The sequence below is a fragment of the Molothrus ater genome, chromosome 17, assembly GCF_012460135.2.
Source record: "Molothrus ater isolate BHLD 08-10-18 breed brown headed cowbird chromosome 17, BPBGC_Mater_1.1, whole genome shotgun sequence".
Lineage (NCBI taxonomy): Eukaryota > Metazoa > Chordata > Aves > Passeriformes > Icteridae > Molothrus > Molothrus ater.
The window spans coordinates 1094630-1118138 of NC_050494.2; the positions used below are offsets into that span (position 1 = coordinate 1094630).

The 23509-nt window shown below is 61.3% G+C and overlaps 1 protein-coding gene across 8 annotated transcripts in view; it reads right to left on the reverse strand.

Moving 5' to 3' along the window:
* The window catches only part of DLGAP4 (DLG associated protein 4), a 153836-nt gene that overhangs the window by 110641 nt on the left and 19686 nt on the right, over positions 1-23509 (reverse strand). For all 8 annotated transcript variants that reach the window (XM_036395941.2, XM_054516665.1, XM_054516664.1 and 5 more), the window contains exon 2: positions 15229-15397. The gene's annotated coding sequence lies outside the window, so the exon portion shown is untranslated. The remainder of the gene's footprint in view (positions 1-15228; positions 15398-23509) is intronic.

Here is a 23509-nt window from a genome sequence, read left to right on the forward strand (position 1 = left end):
GGCCCATAGGTTGAAGGGACACCATCACCCTCAGATGTGGGGCAGAGGGGTTTTGTGACTCATATCTAGGGGTCAGGGTGCACTTGGAGGACGCAAGAGCCACAGCCAGGCTCGGGGGCTGTTCTGGGGTCTGGCATGGGGCAGGGGCCACCCCAGGAATGGTGTGGGGCACTGGAGGCACAGGTGGGGCAGGCAGGATGTGTCCCTGTCCAGCTGCTCATGGAGGCTCAGTGACAGGGACAGAGCTGGGGGTGTCCCACAGAACCCCCAGTGCCAGGAGCTGCTGCAGGAGGTGGGGCTGAGCTGGGCACCCGTGTGGGAACAGGGCACAGAAGGGTTTGCAGCTGGGAGCCCAGAACAATCCTTCACAGGACAAAACAGCTCCTAATCCTATTTTTATGCCGTGGTAAGAGCGTGCCCTACAATTCCCAGGGAGGCTCTTACAGGGACAGAGACATCAGGCAGGAGAAGGAAAAAGCAAAAAGCCGGAGGGAGGCAGGGCTGGGAGGATGAGTTACAGCAGAGACTGAGGGAATCTCATTTGTATGGCCTAGAAAGGCAGCGCTGCAGGGGAACAGGATAACACTGTATAAATATCTAAAGGGCACTTGTGTGAGGAAGGGGAAAAAAGTGACGCATGCAGCAGCCGTGGGAGGGACGCGATGGGCCGGAGCCGGGAACGCTTCCCGAGGAGCGGCGGCTGCTGCAGCCGGGCGGGCAGAGCAGGAGCCCCCAGGGCTGCGGGGGCTCCAGGGCAGGAGGAGCCGGAGGGAACAGCCTGGCACGAGCAGCTGGTGAGCCTGGCACAGCTGGGAGGCCGAGGTGGCACTGTCCCCACAGCCCACTGTCCCCACAGCCCACTGTCCCCACAGCCCCAGCAGTGACCAGGGCTGACCAGATCTCGGAGGTGCTGTTCCTGCTGCCTCAGCACAGAGCTCCAGGTGCCCTGGCAGAGCCTGACCTCTCCATTCCCTCTGCCACCACAGCTTCCCAAAGGATGGAGTCATTAAGGCTGGAGAAGCCCTCTGAGACCATTGAATTCAATCCTTAACCCAGCACTGCCAAGGCCACCACTAAGCCGTGTCCCCAGGTGCCACATCCACACGGTTTTTGAACACTTCCAGGATGGTGACTCCACCACTGCCCTGGGCAGCTGTGCCAGTGCTTTTCTATGAAGAAATTTTCCCTAATACTGAATCCAAACCTTCCCTGGCACAACCTGAAGACTGAGGCATTGAAAATGCTCCAAAAATTCACCCCGAATCCTTTCTAGCACAGAAATTCCCTGCAGAATTCCAGCCTGAGGCTGACCTGCTTCCCCTTGGCCATGAGGAACCTGCCCAGGCTGGTTTGTGGTGTCCTTGGAGCACAGCCCCCAGGCTGGGCTGTGTGGGATGAGCAGGAACCACAGCGGTGCCAGAACGGAGCGCGCTCCCATCCCTGTCTGCATTCCTGCCCCTCTCCCGGCTCTTCCCTGCAAATTCGAGCTGCTTTTCACAATCACATTTGCTTTTGCTTCTTCAAAATAAAAAAAAAAAATAAAAGAAGGTTTTTCTCTGTGCCGTTGCCATGTGCAAACCCACACAAACACCAGGAAAAGCCGGCGCCGGCTCTGCAGAGCCCGTGCCCGCAGAGCCCCTGTCACAGGCAGAGCCGGGAAACAGGAGAAAAATAGATTTTCCCTTCAGCCCTTCCAGACACATGACTGAGACTTATTATAGCAATAACAGGCACGGGGGGTTGCAGAGGCTGGCCCTGTGTGTTCCTCCCCTCGCTGCTGGGCCCCTTCCCTCCCCAGGGAAGGTGGGGCAGGTTCTGTGCAGCTGCCCCAGGGCTCAGCAGAGCTCGGGAAGGATTCTGGGCTCAGGAATCCCTCAGGCTCCAGCAGGAAGGCAGCCATGGAGCAGAGCTCCATCAGGAGATGGTGCTCCTCAGGAGCATGGTGGGGGGTGTTCAGCTTGAAGAAAGGAAAGAGCCAGGGAGAGCTCAGAGCCCCTTCCAGTGCCCAAAGGGGCTTCAGGAGAGCTGGAGAGGGACTGGGGACAAGGGCCTGGAATGCCAGGACAAGGGGAATGGCTTCCCACTGCCAGAGGGCAGGGATGGATGGGATACTGGGAGGGAATTCTCCCCTGTGAGGGTGGGCAGGCCCTGGCACAGGGTGCCCAGAGCAGCTGTGGCTGCCCCTGGATCCCTGGCAGTGCCCAGGGCCAGGTTGGACACTGGGGCTAGGAGCAGTTTGGGACAGTGGAAGGTGTCCCTGCCATGGCAGGAGTGGCACTGGCTGAGCTTTAATGTCCCTCCCAACCCAAACCATTTTAGGATTTCCCTAGGATTCCCAGCTGTTTAGCTGGCTCTGAGCCCAGTGCATGTTCCTGATCCCCCAGTTTGCAACAACACAGCACAAACCATAGGATGTGTGTGTGCTGGCACTGGAAGCCCTTCCTCTTCCTCCTCCTCCTCCTCCTTCTCAGTCTCTGTCTCCTTCTCCTTGCCCTCTTCCTCCTCCATCCCCACCCACCAGCCCAGCTCTGGGGGACCATGGGCACACACTGCCAGGGGCAGGAGCTCCAGCAGAGCAGCCTTTGGGATGATTATCCCCTATGCTTTTATCTCCAGAGGTTGGAAAACACCAGCACGTCTGGCTAGGGCCATTTCCGAGTGCATCTGTAACGAGCCAGGCTCCCTGGAGGAGGGAAACGGTGCTGCCTGCCCTGGAACTCCTGCCCAGCCAGCTGTGGGTCGTCATGGGAACCACATCTGTCACATCTGTCACTCACTTCTCCCCAGGCCTGGAAAAGAACCCAGGTCACCCCAGCCTTCCCACTGGGCTGTGTGCCCACCCCAGATTTCACCCTCCCCTCTGCTTTGGTGCCACTGTACCCCCAAAGAGCAGCTGGGGTGGCTCCTTTGCCTGCAGCCAGGGAAGGGGGAGCACCCCAGGGCCTGGGCAGGGCAGAGAGCTCCCCAAACTGCTGAAGAGAACAGCAGTGACAACAGAAGGACACAGGGCAGGTGTCACTTCTCACTGAATCCTGGCACATCCATCCAGTGCAGTGTGGATATCACAGCTGGGAAGGGCTGTCTGTGTGTCCTGTCCATGTCTGTGTGTCCTGTCTGTGTGTGTGTGTCCCATCTGTGTCTGTGTGTCCTGTCTGTGTCTGTGTGTCCTGTCTGTGTCTGTGTGTCCTGTCTGTGTCTGTGTCTGTGTGTCCTGTCTGTGTGTGTGAGCCCTGTGTATCCTGTCTGTGTCTGTGTCCATGTGTCCTGTCTGTGTCTGTGTGTCCTGTCCATGTCTGTGTGTCTGTGTCTGTGTGCCCTGTCTGTGTCTGTGTGTCCCATCTGTGTCTGTGTGTCCTGTCTGTGTCTGTGTGTCCTGTCTGTGTCTGTGTCTGTGTGTCCTGTCTGTGTGTGTGCGCCCTGTGTATCCTGTCTGTGTCTGTGTCCGTGTGTCCTGTCTGTGTCTGTGTGCCCTGTCTGTGTCTGTGTGTCCTGTCCATGTCTGTGTGTCCTGTCTGTGTGTCTGTGTGTCCTGTCTGTGTCTGTGTGTCCTGTCTGTGTGTGTGTCCTGTCTGTGTGCCTGTGTGTGTGTGTCCTGTCTGTGTCCGTGTGTCCTGTCTGTGTCTGTGTGTTCTGTCTGTGTGTCCTGTCTGTGTCTGTGTGTCCTGTCTGTGTGTGTGTCCTGTCTGTGTGCCTGTGTGTGTGTGTCCTGTCTGTGTCCGTGTGTCCTGTCTCTGTGTGTCCTGTCTGTGTGTCCTGTCTGTGTCTGTGTGTCCTGTCTGTGTCCGTGTGCCCTGTCTGTGTGTCCTGTCCGTGTGTCCTGTCTGTGTGTCCTGTCTGTGTCTGTGTGTCCAGGCTCCCCGCAGGCCCAGTGGCCCCAGGACTCAGAGCTGTGCCCTCCCTGCCCTGCCCTCTCTGGGCTCCTGGGAACAGTCAGGGCAGCACCTGCTGGGCACTACAGAACCACGGCTGCCCAGAATGCTTTGGGTGGGAAGGGATTTAAAAATCATCTTGTTCCACCCCTGCCAGGGCACAGACACCTCCCACCAGGCTGCAGGGGTCCTGGAGCCCCACCCAGCCTGGCCTTGGGCACTGCCAGGGATGCAGGGGCAGCCCCAGCTGCTCTGGGCACCCTGTGCCAGGGCCTCACCAGCTGGGCACAGCTCCTGCCCTGCCCAGGGCAGCCAGCCCTGCTCAGCACAGCCCTGCAGGGCTGGTGTGAGGCCACCTGAGCAGGAGGCTCTTCCAAGGTCTCTGCAGAGGGTGTAGGGGCAGGGGAAAATGAGGAACCACCCCCAGTGTGGGTCCACTGGGGATCACTGCACCCACAATGTTTCTCTTGGTTGCACATGAAGGGCTTCACAATGTCATTCCCAGAGCCAGCTCAGAGTCCCTCACTATGGAGCCAGGCTGGGAGAGCTGAGGATGGTCAGACTGGGGACAAGAAGGATCCAGGGAGAGCTCAGAGCCCCTTCCAGTGCTCAAAGGGGCTCCAGGAGAGCTGGAGAGGGACTGGGGACAAGGGATGGAGGGACAGGACACAGGGAATGGCTTCCCAGTGCCAGAGGACAGGGATGGATGGGATACTGGGCAGGAATTGTTCCCTGGCAGGGTGGGCAGGCCCTGGCACAGGGTGCCCAGAGCAGCTGTGGCTGCCCCTGGATCCCTGGCAGTGCCCAAGGCCAGGCTGGAGGGGGCTTGGAGCAGCCTGGGACAGTGGGAGGTGTCCCTGCCATGGCAGGGGGTGGGACTGGATGAGCTTTAATGTCCCTCCCAACCCAAACCATTTGGGGATTCCATAATTCCCTGACTCTCCACCTTCCTTCATCACTCCTCCACAGCTTTACCTCTTTCAGCCAAGCTGAGAACAGAGGGGAGTGAGTGACCCCAGGGTTCTGCAGCCCCCTGTGCTGTGCCAGGGCTGTGGCTGTGCCTGCTGGGGGAGGTGGGGCCGTGCCTGGTGGCACTGGGACACCCCCAGGGCTCAGGGCCAGCTGTGGAGGGTGAGGGGTGGGTGCTCAGGGGTGTCCCCCCACACAGGGCTGATGCAGGACAAAGGGATCAGCCCCAGGGAGCCCCTCCAGGGGGTTTTTCTCCAGCTGCTTTTCCCCAGCAGAAACCAGCCCAGAGGAGCAGCCATGGCTCCTCCAGGGCTGAATCCCTGCCCAGATGCCCCCTGGAGCAGGAAGGACTTGTCCTGCTCCCAGGCCTGTCCTGAGGCAGGGGCAAAGCCCTTGGCTGTGCCTGGCAGAGGCTCCTCAGCCAAGGACACGCTAGAGTGGCCAGGATCAGGATCCTCCCATTGCAGCCCAGACTGGCTTTGGCTCCTGGCAGGGATTGAGCTGCAGCCCCAGCCCTGGGGGAGCCTCCCCAGCACCTGCAGGGATCCCCTGTACAGAGCACCCAGGGGTGCTGGCCCTGCTGAGGCACCCCTGGGCCCTGGCATGGGGTCAGGGCACTGCTGGGACTGCTCCTGAGCCAGCACATGCCACACTGCATGTCCCTGCAGAGCAGAGGGAGGGAGAGGAGCTCCAGGAGAGATCCAGGCCCAGAACTCTGTGCCAGCCTGCCCTGGGCCCTGGGAGCGAGCCCTGAGGGGCTGGGCTGGGCCACCAAGGCCCCAAGGCCTGCACCAGCTGCTGCCTCTGCATCAGGCCCATGGAGGAAGCTCCAGCTCTTCCCTCCATGAAGGATCCAGCCTTTGTCACCCTCAGGTGACAAGGAGGAGCCCTTCCAGGGGCTCCAGGGCAGGACTGCCCCACTCACAGCTCTGCTGCAGAGCAGAAGTGCTGCTCCCAGTGCAGCACATGGCCCATCCCAGGGGCTGCCAGGCACTGAACAGGGGAACAGCCTGTCCCCAACCTGTCCCAGCCTGTCCCCAACCTGTCCCAGCCTGTCCCCAACCTGTCCCAGCCTGTCCCCAGCCTGTCCCAGCATCTCCCAGCCTGTCCCCAGTCTGTCCCAGCCTGTCCCCAGCCTGTCCCCAGTCTGTCCCAGCCTGTCCCAGCCTGTCCCAGCCTGTCCCCAGCCTGTCCCCAGCCTGTCCCCAGTCTGTCCCAGCCTGTCCCAGCCTGTCCCAGCCTGTCCCCAGCCTGTCCCAGCACACCCCCAGCCTGTCCCCAGCCTGTCCCAGCCTGTCCCCAGCCTGTCCCCAGCCTGTCCCCAACCTGTCCCAGCAAACCCCCAGCCTGTCTCCAGCCTGTCCCCAGCCTGTCCCAGCCTGTCCCCAGCCTGTCCCCAGCCTGTCCCCAACCTGTCCCAGCACACCCCCAGCCTGTCCCCAGCCTGTCCCAGCCTGTCCCCAGCCTGTCCCCAGCCTGTCCCCAACCTGTCCCAGCACACCCCCAGCCTGTCCCAACCTGTCCCCAGCCTTCCCAGCACGTCCCCAGCCTGTCCCCAGCATGTCCCAGTCTGTCCCCAGCCTGTCCCAGCCTGTCCCCAGCCTGTCCCCAGCCTGTCCCCAACCTGTCCCAGCCTGTCCCCAACCTGTCCCAGCCTGTCCCCAGCCTGTCCCAGCATCTCCCAGCCTGTCCCCAGTCTGTCCCAGCCTGTCCCCAGCCTGTCCCCAGTCTGTCCCAGCCTGTCCCAGCCTGTCCCAGCCTGTCCCCAGCCTGTCCCCAGCCTGTCCCCAGTCTGTCCCAGCCTGTCCCAGCCTGTCCCAGCCTGTCCCCAGCCTGTCCCAGCACACCCCCAGCCTGTCCCCAGCCTGTCCCAGCCTGTCCCCAGCCTGTCCCCAGCCTGTCCCCAACCTGTCCCAGCAAACCCCCAGCCTGTCTCCAGCCTGTCCCCAGCCTGTCCCAGCCTGTCCCCAGCCTGTCCCCAGCCTGTCCCCAACCTGTCCCAGCACACCCCCAGCCTGTCCCCAGCCTGTCCCAGCCTGTCCCCAGCCTGTCCCCAGCCTGTCCCCAACCTGTCCCAGCACACCCCCAGCCTGTCCCAACCTGTCCCCAGCCTTCCCAGCACGTCCCCAGCCTGTCCCCAGCATGTCCCAGTCTGTCCCCAGCCTGTCCCAGCCTGTCCCCAGCCTGTCCCCAGCCTGTCCCCAACCTGTCCCAGCACACCCCCAGCCTGTCCCAGCCTGTCCCCAGCCTGTCCCCAGCCTGTCCCAGCATGTCCCAGCCTGTCCCAGCATGTCCCAACCTATCCCAGCCTGTCCCCAGCCTGTCCCAACCTGTCCCCAACCTGTCCCCAGCCTGTCCCAGCCTGTCCTGAGCATGTCCCTGTGCTCCAGTGCTCAGCCTGGGCAGGGGAGACATCAGCTCCCACCTCCTACCTGGGGCCAGAGGGATCTGTTCTTTTCCTGCCCCAATGTCTTTCCCTGGCTGTGTCCATGGCCCCCGACCCTGTGCCACCCTGTGTCCCCTGTGCCACCCTGTGTCCCCTGTGCCAGCCCGTGTCCCCTGTCCCCACGGCCAGAGCCGGAGGTGGGCGCTGAGGGCGGGCATGGAGCCCATCCAGGAGGGGCTGTTTGAGCACTAATTAGATCCCAGGAAACCTCCCGGACGGCGAAGCTCCAGCCCTGCCGCCCCCTCAGGACATTGGCCATGCCTGGATTGCTGCGTGATTCCCATCTCCATAATTCACGCGAATCCTTGGGAGCGGCTCTGGCGGGCTCAGCTCACGGCTCACCGGCTCTGATCCCGCTGCAGCGGCGCCAGCGAGGCCAATGGCACAGGGGGGACACGGGGATGCTCCCGGGCACGGATTCCCCATCCAGCCCACCAGTGTTCCCAACCTGCCCTCCTCTTCCTCCCTCACCCCAGCACAGCAGCACTGGGAGGAAGAGGAGGGGAGGAAGGCTGTCCCCCGGGCTGGCTGGGCTCAGAGCCCTGCGTCCCCTGAGTCCCGGCTGTGGCCAGGGCTCGGCGGGGCTGGGGACCCGAGGGAAGCTGGGATTGCGGATGAGGGGAGGGGACAGATCCCGCTGAGGGAGGTGGCACCCGGTGTCATCTCCAGGGACAGCCCATTGACCCCGGCCCAAGCATGGACAGGCGGGCAGGACACCAGACACAGCCTCCAAACATTCCAAACATCCCGTGTGCCTGGAGCCATCCTCGCTGTCACACCTGAGGGATGGGGACAGGAACCACACCTCCCTGTCACACCTGCGGGATGGGGACAGGAGCCATCCTCGCTGTCACACTTGTGGGATGGGGACAGTCGTGCCCAGGTTCCCACACGTGTCCCCCCAAGGCAGGTGGCAGCAGCCCCCCTTCCCTGCCCCTTTCCCGGGTGCAGCTGAAGCAGAGCACAGAGCCCAGCGCTGCCACCCCCACACTCCTTGGGCATCCCCCCGGCTCTCCAGCTGTCTGACAGCAGAGGGGAGCTGGGGGGACCCTAAATGCCCCCCAAGTGCCCCTCCACGGCCTGCCAGCCCTGGGCGTTGGGCAGGAGAGGTTTCAGGGAGGTTTCAGAGAGGTTTCAGAGGGGTTTCTGGAGAGGTTTCAGGGAGGTTTCAGAGAGGTTTCAGAGAGGTTTCAGAGAGGTTTCAGGGAGATTTCTGGCGAGCCCAGGGCCCGGAGCAGGACAGAGCCCTGGCTCAGGATGAGCCCAGGCATTCAGGGTTCCCCGTGTCTCTGTGCTGTGCCTCAGGAGAGCCAGCACAGCCCCACCCTGAAGCCTCCTCAGCTTGAGGGGCTGCTGGGAAGGGCTGGAGCCACCAGCCAGGCCCCAGGCTCTGCCTCCCCCAGTCCCCAAGGCTGGTAGTGCCCGTGGGAAGCAGACCCTGCTGTGGCTCCTTGGGCATTGCCAGCAGGGAAAGGTGCTCTGCAGAGGCACTCAGAGCCCAAATTAGCCACTCTGGGCTCAGTCTGAGATTCTGACAGCGGATGCCAAATTTATTTCCAAACGCACTGTGGAAATGTCAGCGTGCTGGTCGGAAGGAATTGGGTACATGCTCCCTTTTAAATAGCACCAAGCATATGGGAGGAGGATGATTAGATTGCTTCCAAGCTGCCAAATTTCTTTGCTGCAGCTAAAAATCTTCTCCAAAATGTCCCAGCCCACAGTGTTTCTCAGCACTGAAGTCTGTGCCGAGACTTTGCCATTGACAGTTGTGCTCTGAACAGGAAAACATAGCCCTGCCGAGCATCCCGGGGGTCCCACTCCCCAGGGCTCTCCAAGGGGGAGCTCTGCCTCCTCTCAGAAGCTGGAGAAATTCCTCCCCTCCTGCCAACCCACCCTTTGTGAGGGAGCAGAGCTCCTGATGTAGAATCACAGAATATTTTGGCTTGGGAGAGACCTTAAAGCTTATCTAGCTCCAGCCCCTGCCATGTGCATCCAGTCCAGAGGGACAACAGCAGCCCAGCAGTGCTGGAAAACCAGGAGAGCAGGGAAAGCCCCTTCACCTTCCTGGACTTCCATGGAAATGTGTCCTGCAGTGTCCCCAGCAGTGGAATCCAGTGCTCCAGCACAGGTCCCTGCAGCTCCCACCCTGACTCAGCCAGGTGACAGCACAGGTGACAGCACAGGTGCCAGCTCAGGACAGAGCAGGGCATCCTCCACTGCCCAGGATGGGGCTCAGGCCTCCTGCTCAGCAGGGTGTGGGGGCAACGAGGGTGGGAGGAGATGGGGCTGTGCTCTGGACTCCTTGTTCAACCCTGAATGTCCTGCCTGGGTCAACCCTGAATGTCCTGCCAGAGCCCAGAAATCCCAAGGCATTCCCTCCAGATCACCCCACACCCCCCTCAGCTCAGGGGGAAGCAATGGGAGCCACCACAGCCCATTTCCCCAGGATCAGCAGCCCAAAGCACTGTGATGTCCTTCAGCCCAGCCTGAGCAAAGGGGTGACCTTGAGATCACCCAAACCTTCCCAGTCCCATGGAGGGACTGAGGAGGGCACAAACAGCTGCTCTGGGCCTGGCAGGGGTGTTCTTCTCCCCATGGGTGACACTGAAGCTTCTGCAGGGAGCAGAGCGTGGTGGCCTTCCCAGAAAGGATATGACCAACATCCCCAAACCCAGGGATGGTTCCCTCTCCCACCCAGCCTGTGGGAATTCCTGGTTCACTAAGGACCAGACATACACTGTCCCTCCAAAACCAACCTCCACCAGCCACCCTCACTCTCCCAGCAAGACCTGAGGGCACCAGGAGCCGTGTCCTGCCTTTGGATGTGGGACTGACCTGTGACACCTTGGGGTCCTTCCTCCTGCCAAACACCCACTCATGGGTCACACACGGATCTGCTGGATCCCAGACCCCAGACTCCCTGTCCTACACCTGCACTGCCTCCCCATGCCCAGGATGCCAAGAAAGGCACTCAGTGATGCCAGCCATGCCAGCTGTGCCAGCCACCCTGTCCCTGCTCAGTGGCTGAGGGAATGCAGCGCTGGAAGGAGACAGAAGCTCCAAAGCAGCAGGGAGCAGAGCATCACCTCTGTGGTCCCAGGGCAGAGCCCTGTCCTGGGGCACGGTACCCAGAGGGTCTCCATGGTCCCTCCTGGCAGGGAGGGGGTGCCAGAGGCAGGACTGGCCCAGGGTGGGCCGGGGCAGGGCAGGGTGTGGGGCCCAGCCCGTGGGAGTGCAGCCGCTGCCGGCTCCGCTCGCTGCCCACGCTGCCGCGTGGCGGGTGGGAGGTTTCCTCTGCATTGCAAATCCTTCTGTGTGAGTGCTGCAGTGCTGCTTGGGAGGAAAACAACCCCTCTGGAGCGAGCCCAGGGGTCTGGAGCAGCACCAGCACCTCCTCCTGCCCCAGGCAGGCCTTGGTTCCCTTCCCAGGGTGCCTGGCTCGGGAGATAAAGCCAAAGCTTCCCTGGCAGGCAGCCTGGCGGGAGCAGCACCAGCCGTTCCCATTTCCCTGTGCTTGTCTCTGGCACAGACAGCCCCAGCTGAGCTCTCCCTCCAGACCTGGGAAGTGGGAGGAGGAGGAGGAGAAGGCAGAGGGAAGAAGGCTCGCTGGTCTGCGGCAGCTGGCTGGAAGCAGGACAAGGGCTTTGCGAAGGGCAGAGCATCCCTGGGAGCACAGGCCAGGTGCTGTGGGGGCTCTGGGCCATGGGGACACTGATCCAGGTCTGGGGGAAGCTGGACTGGGGGTGGAGGGATCTGTTCCATATGGCATCTGCTGTTGGGCAAGCTGCTCACCTGCACAGAGCAGGGTTGGTGCTGAGCCCCAGGAGCAGGGCTGCCCCCTCCCAGAGCTGTGATTCCATGCTGGAAGCCATCCACTGCCAATCCCAGCCTGCTGATGCATCCCCACACTGCCAGACCCTGGCAACTCATTCTGCTCCCAGACTCATGGCACTGCTGGGCTGGGGAGATCTTCCCAGACCCACAGAGAAACAACCCCCACATCTGCTGGTGCATGAGATCCCTCATTACCAGGGGTTTGGGAGCCACCCAAATGTTTGGCACAACTCTCCAGGAAGACAGAGACTGGATTTGAGTTCCTCAGGGACTGGTGGATGGAGGAATCCAGGGACAGCAACCTCCTTTCCAGGGAACAAGATTTCAGGGGATTCAGCCCAGGGCAGGAGCACTGTGGAACCCAGATTCAGGAAATGCAGGGAGCCCCTCAGGAGGAGATCTGCCCCTAAAATCCATGGCTCTTCCTGCTCTGGGCACTGGGACCGAGCAAAGGGGATGCAGGGAGGAAGGGGGGTGCCTCTCACAAGGGACAGAAAATTCCTGTAGGCTTGGCCCAGCCCACCCATTCCTAATGGGAATGCTCATGCTGATGAGGGCTGAGGAGGAGGAAGACTAAAACATCAAACCCTAACAACAAGGGACAGCAAACCCTGGTAGCAGAGCCGTGTCTGGGGCAGGGTCCTGGGGAGGATTCCAGGCACCAAAGCCCCTGGGATGAAGCCCTGAGGGATGCGTGGGGTTGGATCCACCTGCCCTCAGTGGAGCCTGTGGGTCTGGCTCTGCCCCATCTTCCCACCACAGCATCCACCACCACACCTTTCTGGATTCAGGCAGCTCTTTAGGATAAATCCCTCCATCCATCCATCATCCATCCATCATCCATCCATCATCCATCCATCATCCATCCATCCATCCATCCATCCATCCATCCATCCATCCATCCATCCATCATCCATCCATCCATCCATCCATCCATCCATCCATCCATCCATCCATCCATCATCCATCCATCCATCCATCCATCCATCCATCCATCCATCCCGCATCCATCCATCCATCCATCCATCCATCCATCCATCCATCCATCCATCCCGCATCCCTCCATCCATCCATCCATCCATCCATCCATCCATCCATCCATCATCCATCCATCCATCCATCCATCCATCCATCCATCCATCCATCATCCATCCATCCATCATCCATCCATCCATCCATCATCCATCCATCATCCATCCATCCATCCATCATCCATCCATCCATCCATCCATCCATCCATCATCCATCCATCCATCCATCCATCCATCCATCCATCCATCCATCATCCATCCATCATCCATCCATCATCCATCCCTCCATCCATCATCCATCCATCATCCATCCATCCATCATCCATCCATCATCCATCCATCCATCCATCATCCATCCATCCATCCATCCATCATCCATCCATCCATCATCCATCCATCATCCATCCATCATCCATCCATCATCCATCCATCCATCCATCATCCATCCATCCATCCATCATCCATCCATCCATCCATCCATCCATCATCCATCCATCCCTGCCTGCCTCTGTCCTCCAGCCATCTCTCTGTCCAGTTTCCTCTTTTATCTCCACACAACCCAAATCCATTTCCTGTCTGGATCTCTGCCTATCCCAGAGAATCTCCATTTATCCCCTCCCAAGTGCCCAGGGGTTTTTCCCAGGTGTGTGACTCCAGCTTTGGCTTCAGCCAGGAGATGGATCTGCAGAGCTTTGCTTGCACAGACCCTGCTCTGAAAGCGTGGCCCAGGCCACAGACACCAACCTTTAACATCCATCCTGGCCTTTCCCCGTCCCCAAAGCAGGAAATGCCACCATTCCCACCCAGGGGTATCCCAGTGGCACGGGCAGGGCAGGAGCACATCCCATGCACACAGCCCTGACCTGACCCTTGAGCAACACAAGCAAAGACATCCCAGGGCTCTTGTACCCTCTCATCCCAGGTGGAGAGGGATTGGAGAGGGATTGGAGAGGGATCACCACTCCTGGTCAGGAGCAGCAGGAGAGGATGAAAGGAATTGAGGAGAGAGGCTGGGGGCACAGAGGAAAGAGGCTGGGCACACACATGCTGGAGGCATATGTGGAGTTTTTTCCCTCACCCTTTTCTTACAGGATAGAGAAAAGAAAAAAAAAAAAGAAGGAAAAAAATAGCAAAATAAAGCAAACCCAACAACTCCAATTTCTCTCTTAATAATAATAAGAATAAATGAAATGCATCCCAAGAGGCAATTAAACGCTTTGAACCAAACATGTGTCACATACATTAAAAAAACAGCCCAGAGAGAAATCCAGCAGCTGCAGTGAAGGGAAGGAGGCAGCTGATGACTGCTGGGGGCAGGGCACTGGGGCTGCTGCTGCTCCCACCATGGTGTTCGGGTCCCCCAGGGGAGGGGAGTCCCACCCAGGGGGTCTGGGGACGCCCCAATACCCAGGGGCATTCCCAGAGGTTTCTCCCACCCTAAGGACCTCACTGTCCTGTGAACCTTTCACCATTGTGCCCCATGGGAACTGGGACCATTTGATCCCAGGTCTTCCTTCCCAAATCCCAAAGTAAGTTTTGTCTCATGCTTCCTCTTGATGTCACCTCCAGGGAACACCCAAACCCACCCGACCTCCTGTCCTTGTCCCTGTCCCTGGTGCTGCCCAGAGTGTGGCTGGGTCCCAGCCTTCACCAGGCACTGCCCAGCTGACACTGCTGGGAGGAAGAGGAGGGCTGAGGAAGGCTTCCCTGCCATACAGAGGGGCTGTGATTGGGTTGGGCAGGGCCTGAATCCTCATCCCAGCACAGCAGCCACCCCATGGGTGGGTGTCTGACCTCCATCCTCATCCCCAAATCTCCTTCACATCCCTGCACCACTGCCAGAGCCTTGATATTGGGAGAGCCCTCCAGAATCCAGCCTGCAGAGCTCTTCTTCCAGAATGGCCCAGAAGGCTGCAAAGACCCCTTGGATTGGCCCAAAGAGGGGCAAAGAGATCAGCTTGGCCAAACCCCCCATGGATTATCCTGTGACACACTCACAGCAGCAGCTGCAGTGAGGAAGAGCCGTGCTGGGAGCGCCTGAGCTCCCCACACAGCTCTCTGGGGAAGCTGTGCTTTACTTCTGGCTGGTGGCACAGCAGGACAGGGCACCCAGGGCAGGACAGGGCACCCAGGGCAGGACAGGGCACCCACAGAAGCCCCTGCAGCACTCCCAGCCCTTGGGCTCCCACAGCTGCTGCCAGGCTGTGAAGGACAATCCCCTGACATGCTTTGGAAGCTCACTGGGTTTTCTGCCCATCTTCTCCCCTTGGGAGGCCAAACCCAGACTCTTTGAGTGGGCTTTTGGTGGGCTGGGCTGATGGAGCTGGTGTCACTTCTGGAACACACCAGGAAATCTTTGCTGATGTGGGAAAGCCATGGGATTCATTCCTCTGCAGGTCTGGCCTGTGTGTTCACCCTGCCTGTGCTTTCAGAACACGTCCCTTCCCCAGGGGCCAGCAGCTGCCACAGCTCTGCCCAAGCCCAGAGCCCTGTCCTTTCCTGAGGGGGAGCACAGGCTTCCCCTGGGCTGGCACGTTCCCTGCAGGAGCCTCCTTCCCTGGCCAGTCATGGTGCTGAGCCCCTGCACCCTGCTCGTGCCCAGCGTGCCCACAGCGAGCCCAGAGCCTGGGGAGCACATCCCAGGCTGAGGGTGCAGAGCCCAGGGCAAAGCACGGCCAGGGCAGCCCCAGGGAGCCCATGCTGGGCTGTGGGTCTGCTCCCCACCTGGCTGGGGCTCCCTGTGGGCTCTGCCCCCGCTGCTCCCGGGCTCTGGCATTGCTCACAGCCCTCCCTGCCCCAGGGACACCTGCAACAGTGCCCTGCAGTGTCCACAGCAGTGTCCTCCAGCCACCCTGTGTCCCCATGCTGGGGCATTGCCAGCCCCTCACAGCAGCTCAGCCCTGTCCCCTTAGCAGCCCCGTGCCCCTGCTCTGCCAGCAGCACCTCTGCTGCCACACTGGGCAGAGAGCAGCACCCCACGAGAGGACACAACCCCCAGCGTCCACAGCCTCCTTGTGCCCCTCACCCACAGAACCCCTGGAGCCACCCCGTGTCCCCAAATCCTGCCCCGAGCACTCACGGGCTGGGCGTGGCTCTCCTGGGTGGCACAGCTGCTGCAGGTGGCACAGCTCTCCTGGGTGGCACAGCTCTCCTGGGTGGCACAGCTGCTGCAGGACGCTGCCGTCATCCGCGGCGGGCGGGGGGACGCTGGTGGCCCATGTGCCGGCTGTGGGTGGTGGCAGCTCGGGCTGAGGAGGGACAATGCACACGTGAGCCCAGGGAGCTGTGGGTGCACCCCAGGCTCTGCCCTGCCTCAGAGCACAGAGCTGTTAAGGTGGGAAGGACCTGCTGGATCACTAAATCCAGCCAGCACTGCCACCATGTTCACCCCTGTCCCCAGGTGCCACTCGCCTTTTGAGCACTTCCGAGGACAGTGACTCCACCACTGCCCTGGGCAGCTGTGCCAGTGCCTGAGCACCCTTCCCATGAAGAAATTTTCCTAAATACCCAAACTAAACGTCCCCTGGCACAGCTTGAGGCCATTTCCTCTCATCCTGTCCCTGTTCCCTGGGAGCACAGCCCAAACCCCCCCTGGCTGTCCCCTCCTGTCAGGAGCTGTGCAGAGCCAGAAGGGCTCCCCTGAGCCTCCTTTTCTCCAGGCTGAGCCCCTTTCCAGCTCCCTCAGCTGCTCCTGGTGCTCCAGCTCCTTCCCCAGCCCCGTTCCCTTCTCTGGACTCTGATTGTGAGGAGCCCAAACCAACCTGGGGCTCCACAGAGCTGCTCTCAGCAGTTTGAGGAGCAATGGGGTTCAAGGCTTGAGAAGAGTCAGAGATGGCACCAAGAAGGGCAGGGCACCTCCCCACTGCCCTCTGCCACCCTGGCTGCTGCAGCAGGGACAGGCACATCTGTCCTCCCCATGCACTTCCCAAAGAGCAGCTTACACCCGGATCGGATTAGGGGAAGAAAACGGCATTGCAATAAATCCAGGGAGGGAACTGGCTGCTGGGCCTTTAATCTGAGAGGAGCCTTCAAGATAAGAGCATTAGGAGGGGATGAAGCAGTCTTGGTGCAGGAATGGTGGGGTTGGTCCCTTTTCTGGGATTTGGCAGAGGGAGAGATGGCTGTGCCATGCCCTGGCATTGGGAGGGTCCTGCCACACCTGAGCAGCTCTGCATGGCTGCAGGACAGGGCACAGCACTCAGAGCACTGCTGCAAACGGCAGGAGCTGGAATGCCACGTGGGAAGGACAGCACTGTGCTCAGTGGGACACCTCGGGGCAGGTGGGATGTGTCCTCCAGCCCCTCCTTCCACGAGGGGACCAGCCTCGAGTGCACCTCAGCCCCAAGCAGCCACGGGATCCCTTCTCTGGAAGTCCCTCCCTGGAGCGTGGGCTGGGAGGCACAGCGCTCATGGCAGGGCTCTGCTCCTCCCCCAGAGCCATCCTCTCCTGGTGACCTCCAGCCCAGCCCGTGCCCGGGGATGGATGGGACAGGAGCTGCTCCACAGGGCAGGAAGAAGCTGCCTGCTCTCCAGCTCGCTCTTTGGAAGAGGCAGGCACCTTCCTCGTGTGCATGTAGAGAGAATCCCCACAGCAGCACTGGGGCACAGGGAAGGGGAAGGCTCCCCCTGCATCCCCGGGAAGGAGGAGGGGAGCTGCCTGCTCCCACCCCCTGCAGGAGCCCCTCGGGATGGGCTCAGTGCTGAGAGCTCAGGGAAGGCCTCCCCTGCCAGGGGCAGGACAGCTGGGCACCAGTGGGGGCTGGGGAGGAGGGGACAGTGGCTGGGGTGGCCCCTCCTGTGCTCTGCCAACTCAGCCACAGATGGATGGAACCAGCCCTGCAGCCTGGTGTAAGTAATTGAGGGAAGAACATTTGTAAGGCAGGAGACAGCTGGATTAAAAAGGTGAAGCCCAAAAAGTAAATGAAAAGAGCATCACTGATGATGGATGGGAAGGCAGTGCCTGAGTCCAGCTTCTCCCTGGATGCTCTGGTGAGCAGCAGCAAGGCAAGGTGAGCTGAGATCAAACCATGGCAGAAACCTGGGCAGCCATGGGGGCTTGGAATCACAGATAAATAAAGGTTGGAAAATCCCTCTAAGGTCATTGAATCCAGCCCTTAACCCAGCACTGCCAAGGCCACCACTAACCCATGGCCCCAGGTGCCACAGCCACACCTTTTTTGAACACTTCCCAGGGATGGTGACTCCACCACTGCCCTGGGCAGCTGTGCCAGTGCCTGAGCATCCTTCCCATTAAGAAATTTTCCATATTATCCAATCTAAACCTCCCCTGGTGCAACTGGAGGCCATTTCATCTCCTCCTGTCCCTGTTCCCTGGAGCAGAGCCTGACCCCCCCAGCTGTCCCCTCCTGTCAGGAGCTGTGCAGAGCCAGAAGGTGCCCCCTGAGCCTCCTTTTCTCCAGGCTGAGCCCCTTTCCAGCTCCCTCAGCTGCTTCTGGACCCTTCCCAGGCTCATCCCCTGCCCTGGCTGCAGAGGCTGTGCCTGTGGAGAGGTGCCCAGGTGCCAGTGCTGCCTCCCCGGAGATGCCTCTTCCCCTGCCCTGCCAGGGCCTGCCCCTACCCCCGCAGAGCTCCAAACATCTGCCAAGTGTTCCCTGAGGCTCTGCAGCTTGCTTTGCTAATTGCTGCTGATCAGATGCTTCCTTGGCAAGGTAGGAAAGACATTTGGGTCAGAGAAAAGTAAATTGAATTTGTAAGACAGAAGAACTCCCAATTGCTTGGTCTGCAGGAGGGGCTGAGCAGACCCAGCCCCCCCCCCCCAAAGCAGGGGCTACTCCTCCAGGCAGAGCCCTGGGATGGGTCCCATCCATGCTGGGGGAGAGCAGAGGAGCCAAGGTGAGCCCACCTGAGCAGGGTCAGACGTGCCAGAGCAGGACATCACAGCCCCAGCACCCCAACCTCCCCTCTGTGACCCTGCCCCTGCAGCCTCACCACAGCTGTCACTGGAGCCCATCACAAGGCACAGAGTGCTGTGCCACCCTCTCTGCCAGGATGAGGCCACCACCAGGACACCTCCACACCCTCCCAGCACAGCCCAGGGCCCATCTCCCCACACTCTGCTGCCTTTTCTTTCAGGATCCAGGCATCTCCAAGAGGCTGCAATTCCTGTTCCCCATCCCAGGACAGCAACCAGAGCCTCCCAAACCATTCCCTGCCAGCTCTGACACTCAGCAGGTCCCAGCAGCTCACTGTCCCACTTGGTTTCCTTGGTTTGCTCCAGTGCCCTGGACGCCCCAGGAGGCCCCAAAGCATTCTCCAGGAGGTTTCCCAGACTGATAACCACAAGCAGACTGATCTCAGTGGGCACTCTGGGGACAGTGGCATGAGGCTGTCCCCACACACTGTGATTGTCCCTACACACTGCAGGTCCCAGCAGTGCACGGCATCAGCACCAAGCCCTTCCCCAGCATGGCCAGTGAGCCCCACCTCTGCCTGCAGCTGGACATCATGGGGGATGGAGGGGCAAGGCTGTGCCAAAGAGATCCCAGAGAGCCAAGAGAAGAGCCAGGGATGGTGCCTGGCTCTCCCAAAGCCCTGGCTCATGGCCCTTGATCCCACACATGAGGACAAGGAGATGGAGCAGCCCAGGAGCCTCCATCTCCCAGGGAGGGGTACAGTGGCTATGGCAGCACTCAGGCTGGGACATCACTGCCTGGAGAAACGCCCTGGGCCATGCCCAGCACCCTGTGGGCAGTGAGAGGCACAGAGCAGAGGGGCAGCACATCTGGGCAGTGAGAGCACAGAGCAGAGGGGCAGCACATCTGGGCAGTGAGAGGCACAGAGCAGAGGGGCAGCACATCTGGGCAGTGAGAGGCACAGAGCAGAGGGGCAGCACATCTGGGCAGTGAGAGCACAGAGCAGAGGGGCAGCACATCTGGGCAGTGAGAGCACAGAGCAGAGGGGCAGCAGCCCCCAGCCAGCCGTGGAGCAGAGCTCCAGGATCAGCATGCCCAGGATCTCCGAAAGCACCCCTGGAGCACCACCAGTCCAGGCTGGAATATTGCAGGAGTCCAGCTTGAGCACCAGGTGTGCCCAGCCTGGGGACACTGCCCTGGGGTCTGAGTCAAAGGGCAGACACAGCCCCTGCCCCAGCCCCAGGGCAGTGGAGCACCCTGGACCAGGTTCCCCTTGAACCCAACAGAAATGTAACCAGGAGAGGGGGCAGGGCACAGCCAGCCCTGCACACCCCGGGCAGCTCCAGCCCCCAGGGCAGGACAACTCCAGAGCTGGAGGAGCAGCAAGGCAGGAACCACCGGGCACAGCCAGGGCGGAGGTGGTACCACACCAGGGAGCAGCTCTGCCACTTCTGCCACTGCCATGGGACACTGCCACTGCCCAGGGACACTGCAACTGCTGAGGGACACTGCTACTGCCCTGGGACACTGCCACAGCCATGGGACACTGCCACTGCTGAGGGACACTGCCACTGCCAAGGGACACTGCAACTGCCCAGGGACACTGCCACTGCCCAGGGACACTGCCACTGCTCAGGGACACTGCCACTGCCCAGGGACACTGCCACTGCTGAGGGACACTGCCACTGCCAAGGGACACTGCCACTGCCGAGGGACACTGCCACTGCCGAGGGACACTGCTACTGCCCTGGGACACTGCCACAGCCATGGGACACTGCCACTGCCCAGGGACACTGCCACTGCTCAGGGACACTGCCACTGCCCAGGGACACTGCCACTGCTGAGGGACACTGCCACTGCCAAGGGACACTGCTACTGCCCTGGGACACTGCTACTGCCATGGGACACTGCCACTGCTCAGGGACACTGCCACTGCCCTGGGACACTGCCACTGCTGAGGGACACTGCCACTGCCAAGGGACACTGCAACTGCCCAGGGACACTGCCACTGCCAAGGGACACTGCTACTGCTCTGGGACACTGCTACTGCCATGGGACACTGCCACTGCTCAGGGACACTGCCACAGCCATGGGACACTGCCACTGCTGAGGGACACTGCCACTGCTCAGGGACACTGCCACTGCTCAGGGACACTGCCACTGCCCTGGGACACTGCCACTGCTCAGGGACACTGCCACTGCTGAGGGACACTGCCACTGCCAAGGGACACTGCAACTGCCCAGGGACACTGCCACTGCCCAGGGACACTGCAACTACACTGGGACACTGCCACTGCCCAGGGACACTGCCACTGCCCAGGGACACTGCCATTGCCACGGGACACTGCTACTGCCCAGGGACACTGCCACTGCCCAGGGACACTGCCACTGCCCAGGGACACTGCCACTGCTGAGGGACACTGCCACTGCCCAGGGACACTGCCACTGCACTGGGACACTGCCACTGCCCTGGGACACTGCCACTGCCCAGGGACACTGCTACTGCTGAGGGAGGGACACTGCCATCACTGAGGGACACTGCCATCACCATGGGCACGGTACTTGCTGAGGGATGCTGCCATTGCTGCAGGGCACTGCTGTGGCCATGGGGCACTGGCACTGCAGAGGGCACTGCCATGCCTGCCTGCCCTGCCAGGCTGTTCCTCCCTCAGCGTGGCTGTTCCCTGTTCCCAGTCGGGTCAGATCGGCTCTTCCTCTCTCCAGCACTGAGGGCACCGAGCTGGAACAAACCCACCTGGCCAGGGAGCCAGGCAGGGTGTGGGGACACAGGCAGGGTGTGGGGACAGGCAGGGTGTGGGGACAGGCAGGGTGTGGGGACACAGGCAGGGTGTGGGGACACAGGCAGGGTGTGGGGACACAGGCAGGGTGTGGGGACAGGCAGGGTGTGGGGACACAGGCAGGGTGTGGGGACACAGGCAGGGTGTGGGGACACAGGCAGGGTGTGGGGACACAGGCAGGGTGTGGGGACACGGGCAGGGTGTGGGGACACAGGCAGGGTGTGGGGACACAGGCAGGGTGTGGGGACACGGGCAGGGTGTGGGGACACATGGGGTGCTGTGGGGACACACGGGGTGCTGTGGGCACCCAGTGCCAGCCCCCAGCCACACCTCAGCTGTGCCCACACCTCCCCACAGCACGGGGGGAAGGCCTGGGCATGGAGAGGCATCCCTGGAGCAGAGAGCCGCCGGTCCAGGCACGGCTCTGCCGTTCCCTCTTCTCCTTGCCCGTTTCCCATTTCCCATTTCCCATTTCTCATTTCCCGTGCTGCCTGACCGTCTTTCCAGCTAATTACCCCCACTCCTGCGGGCATGGGCCATGTGGCAGCTGGCATCTGCACCGGCTCCAGAAACGACCTTGGCTGCTCAGAGGACAGCAGGAGCCTCTCTGCCTCCCGGGCTTCCCCCGAGGCAGACAAGGATCCTCCAGCAGGGGGGACGAGGAGCCCTCCCAGCCCAGCAGCCCTTCCAGCCCCAGCAGCCCTTCCAGCCCAGGAGCCCTTCCAGCCCAGGAGCCCTTCCAGCCCCAGGAACACTTCCAGCCCAGGAGCCCTTCCAGCCCCAGGAACACTTCCAGCCCCAGGAGCCCTCCCAGCCCAGGAGCCCTTCCAGCCCCAGGAGCCCTTCCAGCCCCAGGAGCCCTTCCAGCCCCAGGAACACTTCCAGCCCCAGGAACACTTCCAGCCCCAGGAACACTTCCAGCCCAGGAGCCCTTCCAGCCCCAGGAGCCCTTCCAGCCCCAGGAACACTTCCAGCCCCAGGAACACTTCCAGCCCAGGAGCCCTTCCAGCCCCAAGAGCCCTTCCAGCCCCAGTAACACTTCCAGCCCCAGAGCCCTTCCAGCCCCAGGAGCCTTCCCGGCCACAGGAGCCGTTCCAGCCCTGCTGCCAGCTCTGCTCTCCCTGCTCGGGGGCACCAACCTGTGGCTCCCTCCCGTGCTGGGGGTCACTGTCACCTCCCCCAGGACCCCCAGCACTGCCTCCCTGCAGAAATTCCCACTTTCAGGTTTGGAGATCTTTCTCCCACAGTTTCCTGTCCCGGTTTTGTGGCAGCGCTGCCCTGAGCCAGGTCTGGCTGCATCCCCTGCCAGCTGTGCCATGGAGAGGGGGCTCAGTGTAGAGAGCTTCGGGAGGAGCAAGGGCTGGGTCTGGGGTCCTTTAGGGAGCCACCTGGGGGTGGCAGCGCTGCCACTGTCACAGCCTGTCTTCCCTGGCATGGGGAGAGGTGGAGCAGAGAGGAGGCAGACACAGAATCTCTCTGGGATGGCAGCCCCTGGGGACATCTGACAGAACAGCCCCAAGCTCCCCAGGATGGGAGGGAGCTGTCAGCTGGCACATGGCTGCCAGGCACAGCCTGGGGGTGGAGGCAGGGCTGGCTGGCCCCAGGGAGGGACAGGGGCCAGCTGAGGTCATGGGCAGTGATGGGACACGTGTGGGAAGGAGCTGGGCATCGTGGGGACACCTCTGGCACCTTGGCCCCTGCCCTGCTGGGAGGGAGGGCAGGACAGGCAGTGCTGGGGGCTGGACATGCTGAGGGACTCCAGGGAACAAGGTCCTGGGTGCTGCCCATCCTTAGGAGCTGGGGCAGGGCCAGGGCAGTGCCTGGCCAGGTGTTTCACACCTTCCTGTCCTGACCTGGCTGCCAAAGGCTCAGCAGCTGCACAGGCTCCTGTGGCACCTGGGGAAATGCCCCCTCCAAACACCTCGGTGTGGAGGTGCTGGACTCCCCCGGGGCTCGGGCAGTGACACACAGGTGACACACTGGGTGTGTCCCCACTCCCAGGAGCTCAGCAGCTCCTCCTGCCTGGCTGCTGCCTTCACCTCGAGCCACCGTGGCACAGCTGTGTTTGTGTGGGGGGGTTTCCTTCAGTCTCCTCCCCAAACAGCCCCCATCTCCCTCCAGCTTTCACATCTGCACATCCCTTTGCCTTAAAACAACCAAGGCCCTGCTGTGAGGGGCTCACTCCTGCCCTGCTGCAATAGAGGGAAAAGACAAGGGAAAAATTTGCTTCTCTAGCACCTCACTGTTGCTCCAGCTCTGTGCTCTCCATCCTCATTCCTCATTCTCCTTTCCAGGAGCTGTCAGTAAGCCTTGGATAACACCCTCCTCTCTCCCAAAGCCCGTGTTCCCTCCTGCCTGTGCCACCAGAGACACGTCACACAGCCCTGTGATGTCAGGCTAATGTACAGCCAGCCCTGTGTGCCTGTGTGACAAACACCAACAGCCAGCTCTGCCCCACATCTGCTAATTCAGGGAGAAAAGGGGCAAAAACACATCTTCACATGAATTCTTGCTGTCCAGCACACAGGCTGGGCTTCCCAAGTGGCTGAGCCAAGGATGTACAGGGTCCCACTGACCCCCACCCTACTGCGCCCTGGGGGCAGCCCTGGCAGGTCTCTGTGCCCAAAAGTGCCACCTTGCAGCCTGGGCAGGGGGTGGGGCAGCTGCCAAGTGCCCCCTTACAGCAACC